Source organism: Lucilia sericata, unplaced genomic scaffold (genome assembly GCF_015586225.1).
Source record: "Lucilia sericata isolate MDLA Ls3-8-SP2 unplaced genomic scaffold, ASM1558622v1 Contig000022F_arrow, whole genome shotgun sequence".
NCBI classification, from domain to species: Eukaryota; Metazoa; Arthropoda; class Insecta; order Diptera; family Calliphoridae; genus Lucilia; species Lucilia sericata.
The window spans coordinates 667,347-687,604 of NW_023994060.1; the positions used below are offsets into that span (position 1 = coordinate 667,347).

Consider the following 20,258-nt stretch of genomic DNA (forward strand, 5'->3'; position numbering starts at 1 on the left):
CGCGTGTGATTGAAAATCGTGAGAACCAGCATCAATCGAACGTTTTAAAGGGAATACAACACGACACAATACAATACAATACAGTCGTATACGCTAAAATAAATAGCGCTAGAATAATAAGAAAATATTTTTACTCAATAGAATTCTCACAGGTATTGAAATCATAAATATTATTATTACTCCAATATGTAAATGTTTAAATTGGGTACAAGGCTGACTGTTTTTATGTTCTTAACTAGCAGCGGATGTTGTTGATAAGGGGAAATTGTGATTATAATTATTGAATTTTAATTGTTATGAGCAAAAGAGTGGGAAGTGGCAGGGGTTGCGAGGGGGCCTTAAGTTTATTTTAATGAGTTTTTAATTAATCCACAAAATCATTTCCCAGAAAGTGGAAATTCATTTTTTTATTATTATACTTTAAGAACATAATTTTTATTCATTTTCATTTTATTCTTTCACTTTCTTTTCTTGATTTATAATGTTATCATTTCACTTAATTTTAGAGTACTTTTAAGTGCTTGTCTTTAAATGTTACAAATTTAACAAATCGTTATTACATTATTTTTTTTGTCAGGCACTTTTGGTGTATGAAATCATAACAACTGCACTTATACATATTTAGCATTAAAGATATGTATGTTGAAGAAAACATTGTAATGTATCCATATAAATATTATATAAATTTCACCTATGCCATTAGGGGTATTCGTTCCAACTATTTTACATTATTTTTTTCATATATATAACTATCAATGCTAAAGACGAATTTGATAAATGAGAGTGATTGTTTATTTGTTTATGGGTTTGTTCGAAGTATATATACAGCGGGTCGATTTTCTTGAAATTTTTAAAGTGTGTCTTCCTCTATATATGGAAGGAACTACGGGATATCTTTTATTTCGAAATTTCACGTACGCGAGATATACATATGTTTGTGTTAAAAGTTGCATAACTCAGAACTGCAATAGCTATGGTCCTCAAATTTTATGTGGATAACTTTGACATCCATATGAACATTTGTGGACAAAATGGGCTATAGTGGGCGTGGCACTCTCCATATAAATAAATATTGTTATAAATTTGCGTAGAAGTCACTTTAGTATCATTATGAAAATTTAAGACAAATTGATCGGACTAGCAATAGGCGGAGTGGCACCTCCCATGCGAATTAAATAGAACAAGTTAGAGTTCTATATTCGGATATGCCGAATCTTAAATACCCTCCACCTGTAAGCTTTTTGAAACCCATCTTAATAGTTTTAGATTTTTAATAAACGAAAATTTAAATTTTGCTTCCGTGATGGCAGTGCTTATGGATCTCTTATGACCAATTCTGGACTGATCCAAACATTTTTCAGAATGAAGAAGATATTCTTGTCAATTTTTATAGCGAAATCTCCTTTTGTCAATGAAATATGTATGTATGTGCATTTAAGTAATTTTCAGAAGTGGACCGTATATCTGAGACTAGATACCTGGGAAGTGATACTATTTTTCTGAAAGGTGGATCCGAGGTGGAACCGGTTTTTCGTACCTTTAGGTACTTATAAGTCAGTAACTTAGTTAAATCTGGACCCATATTTAGCCCTATCCCCCATATAAAGCATCTTTCGGAAAATCAGTTTATGAACAATTTTGTATTAACAAAAAGATCAATAACGTCGTCAATTTCTAACGGATTTTTAAAAACAAAATTGCGTTTTTCTCATGAATAGACATGGGTTTCTAATCAATTAATAAATAGTACGGTTCCTATATAAAATACTTTCAAAAATCATCTCCAAACTTGAACAACGGAGCAAAACTTAAATAAAAAATATGTTTGCTGATGAAATTCACACATATCTCTCCAGGTTACTTAAACGTTATATATATATCATTATAAAGGCCTCAGCTTCTGCTTTCTATCCAATTATGGAACGATCCGCAAAATATTTCCCAGGGTGGTTAATATCTACATTAAACATATTCATGACGAATTTTTTAGCATTATATATCTTCATTCAGTAATGAAATATGTCTGTTTAAGTGGTTATCGTAAATTATCGGTTATCGAAAATTATTTTTCATAGTGATATATGTATAAAGAAAACATATTTATGTGAAATATTATTTCAATATCTTCATTTCTTAATTAGTGCTTTTGTGATTTTCGGAAGTGTACCTTATATGGGAGCTATGACAAAATATGGACCGTTACAGATCTAATTTGGTAAAACGATTTCTGTTTATATTATATACATACATATCTAAAAAAATTTGTGGTTATACAAATATGTTTGACGAAGTTATTAGCCGTAAGCCGATTTCCGAAAATATATACCTTTGTATGGGGGCTATGGGAAATTTTGGATCGATTGTTTTGATTTTAAACATAATTGATCCCTGGGTGAAAAAAAATAAAGTGCGTCAAACTGCATCGATAATTCAGTAGTTTTTGAGAAAACTACTCATAATTTTTTACCTGGTAAACCGATTTTGTTGATTTTCAATACCAAAGTGCTTAGGATAATAATAAATATTCTAGGTGAATTTGGTGGACTTCCTTTATTAAGTTTTAACGTGAGCGTGTTTTAGGCAGACAGAATAATCTGGGAAACTATTAAAGTTAGAATTCCCAAATTTTGCATTGGCAATCGTGATCGTAAATCATCGCTATCGTGTTGATTGAAGAAATAAAAAACGATTTTTATATGAAAAATCCATATTGATCTTTTGAGAATCTTTATTTATGGATCCTGGTAGAGATTTCTACCACTCATAAATATCCTTAATGTTTTAAATTCTTTTATTTTATTTGCTTTTTAGTGCATTAATTTTTTAAAACTATGCAACAGCAGCAAAGACGACAAAACTTAAAACACTAAAAAAATATAAGAAGAAATCCTTAAATAAACATTTTAAAAATAAAAACACTTGAAAAGTTGGAACGAAAAAAATAAATAAATAAAACTACTTTTCAAAACTATCAAAACTCAGCAGTTAAATTTGTTATTTTTCTACTTTAGTTAAAATGGATTTAAAAGTGAAGAGAAAGTGAGGTTTTTATGCATGTAAGTCTGTTTAAGTATGAGAGTATGAATGAAGAATTTATGTTAAGTTTTTTTTTCTTTTCTTATTTTTAGATGTATTTGTTTGATTTGTAATCTGATCTACTTGACATTTCGTCTCTAATATCTTGCAGTCAATGTCATGCGTTTATTTTGTACGATTTTATTTTGGAGTTTGCTGTTGCTGCTCTATGTATATGTTGTTGAACACACAGCATTAACGTCTATGTAGTTTTTAAATTCTAAATATTCACTTGTTAGAATTTATATCTTAACGAGGGTAGTATGATATTTTGTTCAAAGGTATGATTGATATTTTTATACCCTACACAACCATAGTGGGGAGGGTATTATACGTCTGTGCTGATGTTTGTAACGTACAAAAATAAAGTATACCGATCGACTCAGAATTACTTTCTGAGTCGATTAAGCCACGTCCGTCCGTCTATACGACTGGCTAGCTGTCCATATAAACGTTGTGCGCAAGGTACAGGATATTTTAATGAAATTTAGACCATAGGTATTTTTCGGCCCGACGACGAAGCCTATTAAAAATGGTTGAAATCGGTCCATTATTTCACCTAGCTCCCATACAACTTTACCCCCCGAAAAGGACTTTTGAGTTTATAATAATGTTAAATATTGTAGTATCACTACAAAAATCGGCAAAACTTAGTTCTATATACGTCTTAATAATACTACCGATTTTCGTAATTATAGGACTTTATTTGACCCTAGAGTCTAGGATGGGGTCTAGGGCCTAGACCCCATACAAAGTCCCCTTCAGAAAACGACTTAAAGGTCAATAATTCACTAATAAACACTAGTATCACGATGAAATCCAACATACATAACTCTAATGTAAACGTAAAGCCATATACCAAAATTTATAAGGATAGGTCCATATTTACACTTGTCCCCATATAACCCCTCACTTTTTTCAACAAATTGTTAAAATATTTCGGTAAACAACTTAAATGCTTTGTTATTAAAAACAATCTACATTTTTAACATACTCAGTGGTGTAGGGTATCATATCATATGGACATGCCCGACTATACTTTCCTACTTGTTTTCTTCTAATTTAGTTTCCTAATGTTTTCTCATATTTCTGAATTGGAATAAACTTTTACTCTAATGACGTCATAAGTCAAAAATCTCTCATACGAGATCAAGTAATTTACATTGTAAATTTTAAAATATGTTTAACGTCTCTCATATGGTTCCAAAGGAAAAGGAATTATATAAAATCTTTGATCATTTTTTTATAAAAATCACTTGTTAGTCTGCCCTCGTATTTTAGATTGAGGGTCTCTCTTCACTTTTCTAATGGGTGTTTTGTGTGTGTATGAAGTTGTTGTTATTTTTTGACATCATGTCAATTTGATTTGATTCCAAAATTTTTTTTCTCATTTCTCAACTTTTTGACATTTCTATTCGATTTTTTCTGGTTGTTGATACAAACAGATTTGAATAATGATGTTAGTGAAAATGTTTGTGTTTAAATTAGTATTATGCATGATAAATTAAAATTCTTTTGTGTTTTTGTTATTTTTACAAAAAAACAAAAAAATCTAGAATGCCTTCATTAGTAGAAGAAAATGAATGAATAAATTCCAAGAATGCAATGATAGAAAAAATTTTTTTTACACTCTCTAACAATTACTCTTTGATAATTGTGGACATATATAAATTTTGAATAGAAATATTTATTAAAATTCTTATCAAATAGTTTTTCCTTTTGAACTAAAAATGGGCAATAGAGTGTTCTTATTGAGTTGGCCCATAAAGGGCTTTGTGATATTTGTGTATTTGTTTAGCGTTAGATGCTGAACAAAACAAAAAACACATCTAAACTGTAAACACTTTTACACATGTAAACATTTTAAGGTTAATTCCACACCATTTAAGCACCACTCTTATTGCTAGAGACTGCAGAAAAAAATTTAACAACTTCGCAGTTTAATTTGTTATTTGTAGTTTTTGCTTCTTTCTTTTTCAATTTCTTGGCTGCGGCTGTAAATTTGGCAAATTTTCAAAAATATGTTTATTGTATCTTTTAAAGAGATAATAATTTTTCATTTACAAGTTTTCCAAAGTAGTTTTATCTTGATGACTGGGCCATGTATGAAAAAAAATATATGGTCGATGATTTTGTTTTAATAAACTGTTGATTCTCTCACTTGAAAAGTAGAATAAAAGAAAATTTTTAAAAGAAACTAGTGTGAAGTGCGTGTAAATTTTGCACAAATGAAATTTCTTATTTATCACTCTATAGTTGGTAAATAAAACTTTAAATGTTTTTAGCTTTTAACAGACTAACCTTTTATATTTTCCATATTTTTTTCAGTAACAAATCCATCGAGTCTAGAGAATTTGTAAACATTTTTACATTTTATTTTTTCAAAAATGTTCTAAGAATTATTTGAAAATTTTCGATAAAAAAAGATAATTTTTCGAAAATGTTCGATATAAAAAGAGAAGTTTTCTCTAAAACTAGAATTTTTCGAAAACTTTCTATAAAAAAGTAAATTTTTCAAATTCTTTATTCAATATCTTTATTTCTTAATTAGTTTGTGCTTTTAAGTGATTTTCGGAAGTGGACTTTATATGGGAGCTGTGACCAAATATTGACCCATCAGGAAAAAATTTCGCAGGGTGATATATGTATACACAAAACATATTTATATAGAATATTATTCCAATATCTTTATTTCTTAATAAGTAATGTGCATTTAAGTGATTTTCGGAAGTGGAATTACATAAATGGGAGCTGTGACCACTCATGGACCTATCTGGATTTACATTGGTAATATGATTTCAGTTCCTATATTATATACACAAATTTCGGTTGCTACCGATATATTTGAGGATGTTATTAACGATAAATGCATTTCCGGAAATATGTACCTTTGTATGGGAGCTATGAGAAATTTTGGAACGATTGTTTTGTTTTTCAACATAAAACGACTTAAGAATTACGAAAAAAAAAACTTAATTTTTTTCGAGGTAGTCTGAAATTTTTACTCATAACTTATAACGTTGAGAAACGATTTTGCTGATTTTCAATACCAAACTGCTTAGGACATCAATGAACATTTTTGGCGGATTTGGTTTATTTCTTTTGCTTAGTTTCAACGTGTTAGTGTTTTAGGCAGACAGACAGACAGACGGACGGACGGACATAGCTAAATCGACTCAGAATTTGATAAGGACCCGGAATATACATATATACTTTGTTGGGTCTCAGATGAATATTTCTTGGTGTTACATACGGAATAACAAACTTATCACCACTGATGGTGGTGTAGGGTATAAAAAGTGAATTTTCTTTAAAGAAGTGAATTTTTCTATAAAAAGTAAATTTTTCGAAAATGTTTGATATAGAAAGATAATATTTTGAACATAAAAAGGGAATTTTCAAGAGTTTTAACTTAATGTTCTATTTTCTATAAAAAAGTGAATTTTTCGAAAATTTTCTATAAAAAAGTAAATTTTTCGAAAAATTTTCTATAAAAAAGAGAATTTTTCGAAAATGTTTGATACAAAAAGAAAATTTTTAACATAAAAGAGATTTTTTTAATTTTCTTTAAAAAATATAATTTTTCGAAAGTTTTCGATAAAAAAAATAAAATTTCTATAAAAAGTGAATTTTTCGAAAAATTTCTATAAAAAAGTAAATTATTAAAAATTTTTCAATTAAAAAGAGAGTTTTACCAAAATGCTCTATTTTTAAACATAAAAAGTGATTTTTTTTAAATTGTCTATAAAAAAGTGAATATTTCAAAAGTTTTCTATAAACAGTGAATTTTTCGAAAATTTTTTATAAAAAAGAGAATTTTTAAAAAATTTTCGATATAAAAAGACAACATAAAAAGAGATTTTTTTAATTTTCTTTAAAAATGCAAAATTTTTCAAAAAATGTCTATAAAACGTAGAATTAAAAAAATAACGATTAAATGAGAAATTTTCGTAAAAGGGAATGCAAAAATCAAGTACATACATATGTATGTAAATATAAGCCAACCTAAGTATCTTACATAAAAAGTACTTTATATGAAAGAACCAAAGAGTCTTACTAAACGCACTATTTCAATTAAGAATACATGTTTTGTCATAAACATGTCATAATCAAATCAAGTGTAGGTTGTCCCAAAATACTCTTGACCGACTACACTTGAGCTAAAATAAAAGTGATCTAAAAAAGTACTTAATACACAATATGTACTTAATGTGCTTGAGTTTTGTGCAAGTGTTTTTTTTTTAATAACCAAAAGCAAAAAAAGAAAGGCAGGCCCTATAGTCATGATCTATTTTTATAAATAAAAATTACAAGTTGCAAGTTGCTATTTAGTGAACTTGTAGTAAAGTGCATATTTATTTTAGTTTTGTTATTCTTACTTTCATGCAACTCTAATACATATAAATTTGTTCTGACAGCTGTTTCTAATTTTTTTTGTACCAGTTTTAAACAAAAAATAAAGCAATTTTTCTTATATAGATTTAAAGTCAAATGTTGTTTTAGGATTATTTTATTTTCTATTTTCCCTCTTTTCTTTTAGTTTTGAAAAGTGCACACAATTTAAATGTTGACATTTTATGGTTTTCAAGTGTCATCTCATTTGTGGGTGTTTAAATTTAAATTGTGTACCTTGACCTTTTTTCTTGCTGTCACTCGAATTCTTATACATACTCTCCAGGTCTTTGTCGTTTTATAGTAACAATAGAAATTGTTTCGAATGGTCCATGAAAATTAAAGTACTTTTAAATTAGTTAAATTTTGGTAATTAAGATTAACATGTGTAGAAAATTTGCCATGACATTTTATTGCGTTCAAAGTGGATTTGAATTGGGGATTTTTCTTTAAAAAATTAATGTCCAAAATTTAAAATGGTAAAAGAAAATAAATAAATATGTATGAAAAATATTGTGTGTTTATTACCTAAATATTATTTTAATATTTTAAATGATATTTGATTTAAATTTTGTTTTTATTTAAAGTCATAAATTAGACAAAATATTGCCATTAAATTTAAAAAACTCATTCATAAAAAAACACAAATAACAAATTTAAAGTTACAGTTAAGAGATGACTAATAGTTAAGGAAAAAAGGCACATTTAAGAAAAAAGCAAATAAAGTCATCATTTTGGAAAATCTATTGTTAAAAGAGGTACGGCTTAATTGGTTTTTAACGTCTTGAAGAGATTTTGGAATGTGACAAAAGTAAAAGTTTATAAAAGTAAATATATTCGCTCGATTTTTTAAAATTTTCTTTTGGGTCAAAACAGTTGTGCTTTTTAAAAGCACACAACTGTTTTAAATCCACCCAAATATAAATACATACACACATACGTATAGATTCATTTGTCTACAACAAGCATTATATGCCCACATTCACACTTTATTTTACAGAAAATTCTCGGAAAAACACCTTGCTTTAATTTGGAGATGACATCCACATCAGAAAAATTATATTTTATTATGTATTTTGTTATTGTTTTTAACAGTGAGAAGAAAATACTTATATGCATATAGAAAACAAATATTTTAGACCGATATTTTTTCTTCCAGAAATGACATAGATTTGTTTGCTTGTATAAATTAAATAAAAATAACATTTTTTTAATAAAAAAATAAAACAAAATTTTAAAGAAAAACTAATAAACATCATGTATGTGATTTGTTTAAATAGAGATAGTGCGAGGGAAGGCTTAAAAGTGATTAAAAATATAATTTTTAAAATAAAAGGGTTATATGGAGGGTAGAGTTAATAGAGTTAGACAATAATTATTTGTTTCGAATTTCATCGCGGTACTGGTATATTTAATTCAGTTATGAGGTTTTCTAAAGGATCAGTTATCGACCGATCCTCATCAAATCCTGAAATGGGGGTTATCGATCCATCTTCATCAATATCGGTAGGAAGATTTCAGTTCCCATAAAACTTCTTTATGTCGAATTTCATTGACCTACTGGTATTTTTATGCCCGTAATGAGCGTTAAATTCATTTTCTGAAGGGGCCCTTATATAGAGGGTAGTTTCAATTATGGACCGATCCCTTTCAAATTTTGTAGAATGATATTTGTTCATACAAACTTTGTCCAAGTCGAATTTCATAGCTGTACTCGCTATTTTGTGCCAGTAATGAGCGTTAAAATCATTTTCTGAAGGGGACCTTATATGGGGATAGGGTCAATTATGGTCTTATCCTCATAAAATTTTATTGAGGATTTTTAGTTCACACAAAACTTGTTAATATCAAATTTCACGACTGTATTGAGCCAGTGATGATTAACACTCATTACTGGTCATGTTCTGAAGGGGACATTATATGGGCAGTAGGGTCAATGATGGATCGATTCACATAGCTCGTAAGAAACTTCCTTAAAGAGTTTTTGTCTGGCACAAAACTTGTTATTGTCAAATTTCACCACTGTACTCGCATTTCTGAAGGGGACATTATATGGGCAGTAGGGTCCATTATGGATCGATCCACAAAAAATTCTGTAGAGAGATTTTCGCAAGAAACTTACTTGTGTCGAATTTCATAGCTATACTCGTATTTTCTAGCATGTAATGAGCGTTAAAGTCATTTTCTGAAGGGGACCTTATATGGGGGGTAGGATAGTTTATAGATTTTGTCTAGCATATAACTTATGTGTGTCGAATTTCAGCGCTATATTCGTATTGTTAAGACAGTAGTAAGCGTTATAGTCATTATCTGAAGGGAACCTTATATGGACGCTATATTCGTATTGCTAAGACAGTAATAAGCGTTATAGTCATTATCTGAAGGGAACCTTATATGGGTGGTAGGGTAAATTATGGTATGAAACTTATTTATGTCGACTTTTCATTGCTATACTTGTATTTTTAAAACAGTTGTTGTTTTTCGGGTGTCCAGTTGTATGGGAGCTATCCGAAAACGTAAACTGATATTGCCCATTTTCAATACCAAACAAACCAACATACAGACGGACGGACGGAAAGACGGACAGACATGGTGGGGTCGTCTCAGAATTTAATAAGGACCCATAATATATATACTTTTGTGGGTCTATGACCAATATTTCGATGTGTTACAAACGGAATGACAAAATCAATATACCCCCATCTTTTTAGTTTTATAAGCATCAGTGTGATTTCAGAAGATATTCTATAATATGATGGCTTGAACCGAATTCTGTAGAATGCAGATACCATAATCATTTATGTCAAACTTTATGTCTTAAAACCTTTACTTACATATAAACTACCGAGCAATAGCGGAATGTGTAAATATATTTACCGACAGCTTTAACTGAAGCTTTAACTGAATACTCCCAGAGGTAAGGTTTGCATTATATGGGTACCAAGCCCCTCGGGAGTAGTCGGCAATGAAAGGGCGAATGTAATAGCTGACTCCATGAAAAGGAGCGCACAACAGACCCGATAGTGGTCTAGGTTTATTTCTTCGGATTTGATGTACTATCAACCTAACCTAACCTAAATATAAACTATAAGATATTTCTTAGAAACTATTTTTTTAATTATTATTTTTTACTTTCCCTATTACCGTCGTTTTTTGTGATTTTTAAATGCTAACTAAAAAAGAACAGACATATAAATTTGTTACTCCGCAGCCGTTTCTTTTTGGATACTACTATTGATTTTATTGTTTATTGAAATATACATACATTCATGCACTATAATAAAATCGAAATAGAAAAATGTGGCGTCATATGTTTATTATTATTGTTGTTGTTATTATTACTCCTAAATACTTTTCGATACTTGTAGAGTTGAAATATTTTTCAATTTAAATTTTTTTCGTTGTCGTCTATAGTAGACATAAACACATCATCTAATATATAGACTAGCACCCGTAATAATCGTAATCGTAAAACTGGCCCTGAGAAACTTTAAATAAGCGTGGAAAAGGAGCACATGTGTCAAAAAGGAGTGAGAGAGGGCGAGTGAGTGGGTTTGACATGTATTCGTAATGTAAACATTATGATTATTAGGTGCGAATGATGTTGTGAATTTTAGTTTTTTGTGTTTATTCTTGTTGTTGTTGTTGGTTCACAGCTAATGCAATTATTTTTGTAGTTGTTGTTTGATTTTTTTAAGGGGAAATTTTCACATTTAAAATGCATTCACTCACATCACACGCATGATGTGTGTGTGTTTGGAGAAATATTTGAAAGTGTGTGTGTTTTTTAATTTGATATTGATAAATGTGTTTTAAACAAGTTGTTAAATGGAAATTTTAATGGTTTTTAATTTAATTGTTGATTAATTTTATTGCATTTTTTATGTCCTTCCTAAGTTGGTGTAGTGTGTGGGATTATTTGTAGTGGTTTTGATTATTTTTTTATACAAATGACATTTAAACAAGTATGTACATATTAAAATATATGTATAGTGTTTTAACTATATATAATTAAAATCTAAAAATTTCATTATGTGATTCAAAGGCAAACATTTTAAACTTTCTGACAAAAGTTAAACTAAATTGAAGACGACAACTTGCAATAGACTTGAAAATTTGAATTTCATGTCGTCCGACTTTGACCATTCCAATTTTGTGATCTTATCGCGGGAAAAATAATTAAAATCTTTGACAAGGTATTTTGTAGGCCGCAAAATTCTCAGATGGACTAAACTAAATGCCAAACTATTTTTTAAATATTTTTCATTACAAGCTAAAAATTACGCCACTTTTGAAAACTATTTCGTTTTTCTCAGATCCACTAAATATAATTTTGTAGACCAAAAACACTATAAAAAAATTTAAAATAATTTAATAAAAGACAGGCAGCATGAGATCAATCCCAATGCAAACCCCGACAAGGAAAAAGCAATCACTGGTCTAAAGTCAATAGAAGGGGGTGACAAGCACCAACATCAGGTGAAATCAATCTTCCGGTAAACCGGAAGGTGACCACTCTTATGATGTCATGAAAGATTGCATTATTTAAAATGCAATCTTCATCAACTAATGACCCATTCCAGTGCATTGCTTAACCTCTTAAAGCCTGCGCAACCACACTACTGAAATGGCTCTGTTGTTTGGCAACAGCATCCAGCCAATAAATCAGGATCTTTCTGTATGTCAGATAATGTAAAAAGGAAATTTCAATTCGTCAATGTGACAAAGGAAATTTCCAAAGTCAATTCGAACCCAATAATTGCCCCGACGAGTTGAGGGAACGGACCTCAACCATATGTCGCGTAGCATGAAACAATATGAATCCTGTTGAGATGGCAACAGCACCGAGAACTTCCCTGAAGTAAAAGGTCTACTAAATCAGTACTAGTCTCCTGTCGGGCAGAGGAGACTTTCCCGATCGTTCACCAATTACACCAGTTCCATTCTCAGACCATAAAGAACGATCTACGGAATGACAGGCAACTACCCAGTGTCAACCTGAAAATTCCCCAACTTATACTGGCGCTCTACTACGCGAAGAGTAAGAGATACTCAAGGGGTTCAGGAATCCAGCATAAGTTGCTTTGTCACATCACCCAGTTGTTATACGAATAGACAGATGGACTTCGTTAAATAGATTCAGAAATCGATTCTGAGAAGATTTGTGTACTTTACGGTAGGTGAAGAACCAATATTTCTATGCGCTACAAACATCAGTAAAAACATATAACAACCTTCGCCCTGTAGTAGTTTAGGGTATACACATGTTTTTATGGTTATCCGATATTTATGAACAGACGGACATACATACATACATACATACATTGGCGAACAGATTTCGTTATTTATAAGGATTCAAACATCTATATATGTATATAAAAATGAATGTGTGTTTGTTTGTATGTTTGAACGTTATAGACTACTAAACGGCTGAATCTTGAAACTTTCACAGCGTATTGCCGTATGTCTGGAATAGGTAATAGGCTACTTTTTATTTTGAAATTTCAAGTGGGCGAGGAGTCACGCCCATATTAAGAAAATATTAAATACGTATATTTGAGATAATATAACAGTTAGAGTCCTTATATTTTGAAGGAGCCACTTTAGTATCAATATGATTATTTAGGACTAAATATGGGCGGCTTAGCATTAGTGGGCGTGGCATCTCCCACATAAATTAAATACAAAAATTCGTTTTTCTTGGAAACTATTACAGCTTGAAGAAAATTTTGCACGAATAACTTTAAAGTCCATGTAAACATTTTAGGAAATAAATTGTCGGATTACCCGTGAGGAGAGCAACACCTCCCATATTAATTAAATACAAAAATTCGTTTATCTGGGAAACTAATAGAACTAAATTCTTCAAATTTTGCACGAAGAATTTGAATATTCATCTGAACATTTTGGAGGAAAAAGAGCGGACTTTCATCTGGATGGGGGAGGTCTTGAAGCCCCCATGTGATTAAATAGACAAATTCGTATATCTGAAAAACTATTATAGCTAGAATCTTCAAATTTTACTTGAAGAACTTTGATAATCATCTGAGCATTAAGTATAACGGGCGGACTTTCAGTGGGGGACTTGGCACCTCCCATATGAATTAAAAACAAAATTTCGTTTATCTGGGATACTAATTGAACTAGATTCTTCAAATTTTGCACAAATTGCTTTAATATTCATCTGAACATTTTGGAGAGAAAAGGGCTCCAAGCCGGCCAGATGGATGTTAGATTATTCAAATTTTTCATAGATAGATAGAAATTGGTAAACATTGGCGATAGATAGAAATGGGCGCACTTGCAATAATTTGCGTGGCATATCTTATATGTAACATATTGTAAATCTGGAAAACTATTGTAGTTAGAATCTTTAAAATCGTTAAGTGGGTTTTTTGTTTATATTGCTTTATACTAAGTTTTTATCAAGAAAAAGTTGGTTTGAATATTCAGCAATAAAACAAAATCTGAAGCATTATACATATATATATGTATGTATGAATATTTTCAAAACCTGAACAAAAAACTGTTTTCAAAACAATTCATTTCAATAAAATTGAATATTTGCAAAAACAAAACTAATAACTGTATTTTTAAAAATCTTATTCCCATTTTGGAACACTTCCAGAATCGTAATTATAACTCTGAATAGGAAACTTATGACACAACTAAATGACATTAATTATAAGGTCCCACTCATTTTGGCATTGAAATTCGTATAAGGCTTTTATTTCAATTTTGAACTTAACGTAAAAAATACTGCGTAAATTGGTAAAACAAAACAAAAAGACTACTAAATGTCTCACAATTACGTGTATAAGATCAATTGAAATCATTTGGCTAACATTTATCACCTTAAAATTCTAGGGAAATTATTAAGAACCAAATACATAAATCGCATTTTCTTATTGTCAAGTCTGTTTTTATTTTTTGCTATTAATTTGTTAATTTTTCAAATAATCTCACATTTTAGAATTGTAGTCAATGGATGGTTGTGTGTGTTATTATTCCTACAGATGATGACATTGTTGTTGATGTGTGTATGGCGAGGAAAATGATGTTGATGATGAGAACAATAATAAAATAATAATGATGCCACTACACTGACTGTTGGCGATCTTGGCTAAAATGCAAAAAAAAAAAAACTTGTTAAGAAAGAAAAACAAACAGCAAGACAAAATACGACACTAAACTGTGTGTGTTTACTAATTTTAACAATGATGTAACTTGTCGCTAAACACACAAACAACGCCACACTCAAAAGAAGAAGCCCCAATATTGTGGCAAGAAAACCAAAGGCAGTCATACAATAACAACAGCGACAAAAAAGATTCAGCAAATGAAAACAAAATTTTCGCAAAAACAAAAAAGCGTCACTATAAATTGGGCGCGTGGCCAAAACAGCATCATGTTTATAAAAAAAAAGATGTGGATTTGTGTTGTTGAATTAGTTGTTGTTGTTGTTCTTCGTGTTGTTTTAGCTACTGTTAAACGTTTTTCTGAATTAAGTTGCTGTCATGACACGTTGCCATACAATAATGATACTTAAAGCAGACGTACGCCAAATTTAAGTGTTTGCCAAAAAAACAAAAAAAAACAGAAAATAGAAATGAAATAAAACTGAAAACGAGAAAAATAATTGTATATAGAGGCAAAAAAATTAACACTTAAACACATATTCGTACAGTCATATAAACGTATTATATGACCATTTCATACACACGTTCTTATTTACGCAGAAAATTTTCATACAACACAACATGGATAAAAAAACAAGAAGAAAATGAAGTGCAGTCGTGTATTAAAATTATCCAACACCTGACTCATACATCCGAAATAAACATCCTATCTACTCTCGGTTCTGACTGACTACTATGCTAAATACTTGTTGTACTTTTCGACTCTATTTCATGTATATAATGAAGTTGTACTGTGGTTTCAAACGGCTCAATATTAACAATTATGTTAATATTGAGTGAGTGTTGAAAATTACCACAAAGACGTGATAGGTTTTCGAATTTAGAAATGTTTTAAACTTTAGTAATTTATAATAAAAAAAAATAATAGTGTTATAATCGGCCATACCGAATCTTAAATAATCACCATCAAACCATTGCCGAAAAGGAAAACTTTGATATTTACGAACCTATGTTTTTCTTATTATCGAAAACATTTTCTATTTGGTGCCAGTAATGGTCTATTTGGTGCCAGTAATGAGCGTTAAAATCATTTTTTGAAGGGGACCTTATATGGGGGTAGGCTCAATTATGGACTGATCCTTATACAATTTGATACAGAGTTTTTGGATCTCACAAAACTTGTTAATGTCGAATTTCACCGCTGTACTTGCATTTTTGTGCCAGTAATGTGCGTTAAAGTCATTTTTTGAAAGGGACCTTATATGGGGGGTAAAGTCAATTATGGGACGATTCTCATAAAAGTCAGTAGAGGTGTTGGCTCGCATAAAATTTCCTTATGTCAAATTTCATCGCTATACTCGTGTATTTTTTTAGCTAGAAATGAGTCATTTTCTGAAGGGAACCTTATATGGGGGGTAGGGTCAATTATGGACCGATCCTTATAAAATTGGGTAGAGAGATTTTGGCTTATATCGCTATAGTCGTATTTTTAAAACAGTAATGCCAGTTAAATCTGTTTTTCGAGCGTCCACTTATATGGGGGCTATCCGTAAACGTGGACCGATATTGCACATTTTTAATACCAAATAAACCTTACCTGTAAGGAATATTTTTGCAATCCTCTACCTCTTTCCGTTCGGCCTCTATCGTGCTTTCAACAGACAGACGGACGGACAGACAGACATGGCTAGATCGTTTTAGAATTTAATAAGGACCCAGAATATATATACTCTTATGGGCCTGTGACCTATATTTCCATATGTTACAAACGGAATGGCATAATCAATACACCCCATGTTTTTTGATTGTGGGTATAAAAATAGGTGAAAATGAGGTGCCAAATATTGGAAAATCTTATTCTTGAGTTAAAAAATATTTAATCTACACGGCTGTGATTCTATAAAAAAAACTATAAGAGGAGAATTTTTGGTGCTTTTTAATCAGAAACTATCAGAGACAATCGAATCTCTCTTTAAGAATTTGCAGAATTTGATCCATGACTAGTATTAACTCTAAAAAATTATAAATATATTTCAAAAAATTTCATATACATGTATAATAAAATTTGGAACCACTTACCCTAATATTTTGTTTTAAACGCTCGGCTTTCTGAAATTAAATAAAAAAAAATATTAATAAAAAATCCTGACTTAATCTTATTTACTGGGAAATCATTAAAATTTATATAGAAAGTATATGAATTAAGTATTTAACAAATTGCTTGGAAAATGGGTTCGAACGATAACATCACCAAAAACAATAAAGCTTCAAATGTATACATCATCAATCATATAGTTGGTTACACAGTCATTGTTCTATAATCTATTCCCCCCAAAACCACTGTTCATTTCATCGACACTTAAAACATGTTGCATGTATTTATGTATGTGCAATTTTTAACGGAAAAACATTTTAACCCCTTCAATGATTCAACATTGAAATTTTCTGGTAAAATCAACAACAACTACATTTTCTTTTCAAAATTTAAAATCCTTTTTGGAGAGAAATATTGCTGCTACTAACCACACAACATAAAAACATGCGAAAAATTAAAACTATGAACAGTTTTTAAAAAATAAAAATAGTTCTGGAGTGCTACGATTGTGATGATGAAGTTCAACAACATAAAAAAAGATTGAAAATTAAAAGAAAAAAAAAAAAACTATTTGCAAATAAGAAGTGTTGTTGCAAATTAAAAACATATTGTCATGTGTGTTATTTTTCATTTCATTTCTATGCAATTTTGCATTAAAACAAAAAAAAAAAAACACACTAGGATCATCATAGTGCAACGCAGATAAACAACACAAAATATTACTAAAAATATCATCCTTTTCATAAACACGTTCTTCTTGTGCTCTTCTTAAACACAATATTTTTCTTTTTATAATTTAATTTTTTTATTATATTTTTTTCTTTTACCTAAAACTGCGTTTATTTTGTTGCAATATGTTTTTTTTCGTTATTTTTTTATTGCATTGTGTTTGTTGTTTATTTTATTACATTTTCCTATTTTATTTTTCGCCACATGTGTACTTTGGCGTTCATTAACTTTTTGCATATTAATAAATTGTTTCTACAACAACTACAATTTCAACAAAATTTCTTTAGTTTCACCAACAACAAAAGAAGTTTTCGAGGCAGATATGTTAAAAGTAAAGTCATTATTTTTTTATATTTATAAAATATTTTTCTTTTCTATATTCCACATAAAACAATTCTTTTAATATTTTTTTTTTTCATATTATTTTTGTGTCAGAATATAAAAAGGATTTATTCGCTAAATAATATATGTACAATGAGCATAAAGGAAATTGCCAAATTTAATGATTAAAAAGCATTATTTTCGATAGCATCAACAACCCAGCAAAAACTAGGCAATGGATTTCAATTGTAATTACATACCTAACATCATACTTTTCAATTACTACTACATATTGTCTGGATTACATAGTAGACTACTTCTATAAGGTCTTACTAATAATGTGTTATATAAATACTTTCTAATTCATGACTAATGAACTTGACTTGTGTACGTTTTCTCATATGATTTACAAAGACTACTTTTTCTAATTACTTGTAATCGTTTGTGGTAAGTACTTGCCTCCAATGACATCACCGTGTTAAAATAATGACTTAAAATGCTATTGTGTAAGTAAATTTTAGCATTTTAACTTCTTACATTGCAATGAAAGTTTTTACTGGGAATATATCAAATAAAATTTAATATGCAGAACCTGATTCGGGTCCACAATTGATAATAATTGCTTTCATTGTCGGTTTAGCTAGAAATGTGTCCATTTGGACCTTGATCGTTTTGGTATTATAATCAATAGTAGAACTGTGCGATTGATTTATGAAGGATCAGAATGATCTGTTCAGATTTTATATTTTTCAATTATTCAAGATTCAATCGAGAATCAATCCTATAGTTAATCTGCTTTTATGCATATGCATAAAGCAGCCCTGATCTGCAGCAATAATAAAACAAGTAAATAGTGCTAAAGTTCGACAGCATTAACGATACTCATACGCACACCACAACAAAGGCAATACCAACAACAATAAGACAAACGAGTAGGAAATTATAGTCGGGCATGGTCGACCATATGAGACCCTAACCAACATTGACCATAAAAATAAGCATTTTTTATAAAAAAGCATTTAGATTGAATTTAACTTAAATTCCTATATTTTTAAGAAATTTATTGTTGAAGAAAATTATTTTCTTTTAGAAGGCTTTAGAATTTATATTGGAGTTAGGGACAAATATGGACCGATCCTCATTTGGAGGAAGGATTTATGGATACAAAAATTGTAATTACTGAATTGACTTTATATTGGAGTTAGGGACAATTATGGACCGATCCTCATTTGGAGGAAGGATTTATGGATACAAAAATTTTAATTACTGAATTGATGATATAGACGTTTTCTAAAGTGGATTTTATATGGGTGCTAGGGTCAAAAGAGGTCCAATCATCCCAAAACTAGGTAGTGTTATTTATGCTTATATAAAACTTTGTTGTGCCTATTTTTGAAAGCTACTAGTTATTTTATTTTGAACTAAAAAGTTCAAATCGGAAAGTCCGATATTAATGGTTATGGGTTATTTTCTCATTAGACTCTAGTATGGGGGCCAGATTCAAACGAGGGCCGATCATTACAAAAATCTGCAGATTCATTTACGCTTATATAAAAATTTGTTGTGCCGATTTGTGAGGAGCCACTAGTTTATTTGACGTAGCTATGAGCTGAAAATTCAAATTCGGAAGGTTCGGTTGTAAATGAAAACATTTATGATCCAAATTTCATCAAAACATCTTGAAAATTGCGGCCAATACCTTGCGGTTTGTATGGACAGTAAGCTAGACGGACGGACAGACATGGCTTAATAGGCTCAGAAAGTGATACAGGGTGGATCGATATACTGTAGGATCAATATTTTTGTTTGCTACAAACATTAGCACAAACGCATAATACCCCGTAGGGTACAAAAACAAAAAACAAGATATCGTCAACTATATTTTTTTCGAATCATTATTTGTGCGTTTCAAAAGGCAAAAAAAAGAAAAAGAAACACATGTACCATGTGTGCCAAGATCGCTTGCTGTCATTTGTTTAGCTAAACTGAGTGTACACGTTGTTTAATTTATATTGTAGGTTGTTTTTGTTGTTGATGTTGCAAACCCTATGAAAAGGGTCAATTGGAAAAAATTCCGCTTTCTGTTGGCAAGTGTTTACATATGCATGTCTAAATAACGGATGTAGTTCTTTTGTTTAATTACATTTGATATTTTGTTTTTGGACAAAGGATATATGTATGTAGTCCTCTTTCAGTTTTTTAAATGTTTTTAAATAAATAAACACACATTTCGAAGAAATGCTCCTTCCGGTTTATGACTAAATATAATATTTATTAATATTATTTACTAAATATAAAACACTAAAAGGAAAGTGTTCTAAATTGGAATAAATACATGATCATTTATTTATTCCAATAACCTAGCCTATATAGGCCATAATCGGTTATAAATTTCTACTTATTATAAAGAGAACAAAACAAAATATGGATGAAGATGTATTTGCTTGCTTTTTTGGACAATATTAACTTGATCGGGGCACCTAATTGAATATCAATTCCAATAGGGT

The 20,258-nt window shown here is 30.0% G+C and overlaps 1 protein-coding gene across 1 annotated transcript in view; it reads right to left on the reverse strand.

The window, feature by feature from the left end:
- LOC119608801 overlaps positions 1 to 20,258 on the reverse strand; it is a 103,485-nt gene that overhangs the window by 13,574 nt on the left and 69,653 nt on the right. Inside the window, exon 5 of the mRNA XM_037963335.1 lies at positions 16,686 to 16,715. The gene's annotated coding sequence lies outside the window, so the exon portion shown is untranslated. The remainder of the gene's footprint in view (positions 1 to 16,685; positions 16,716 to 20,258) is intronic.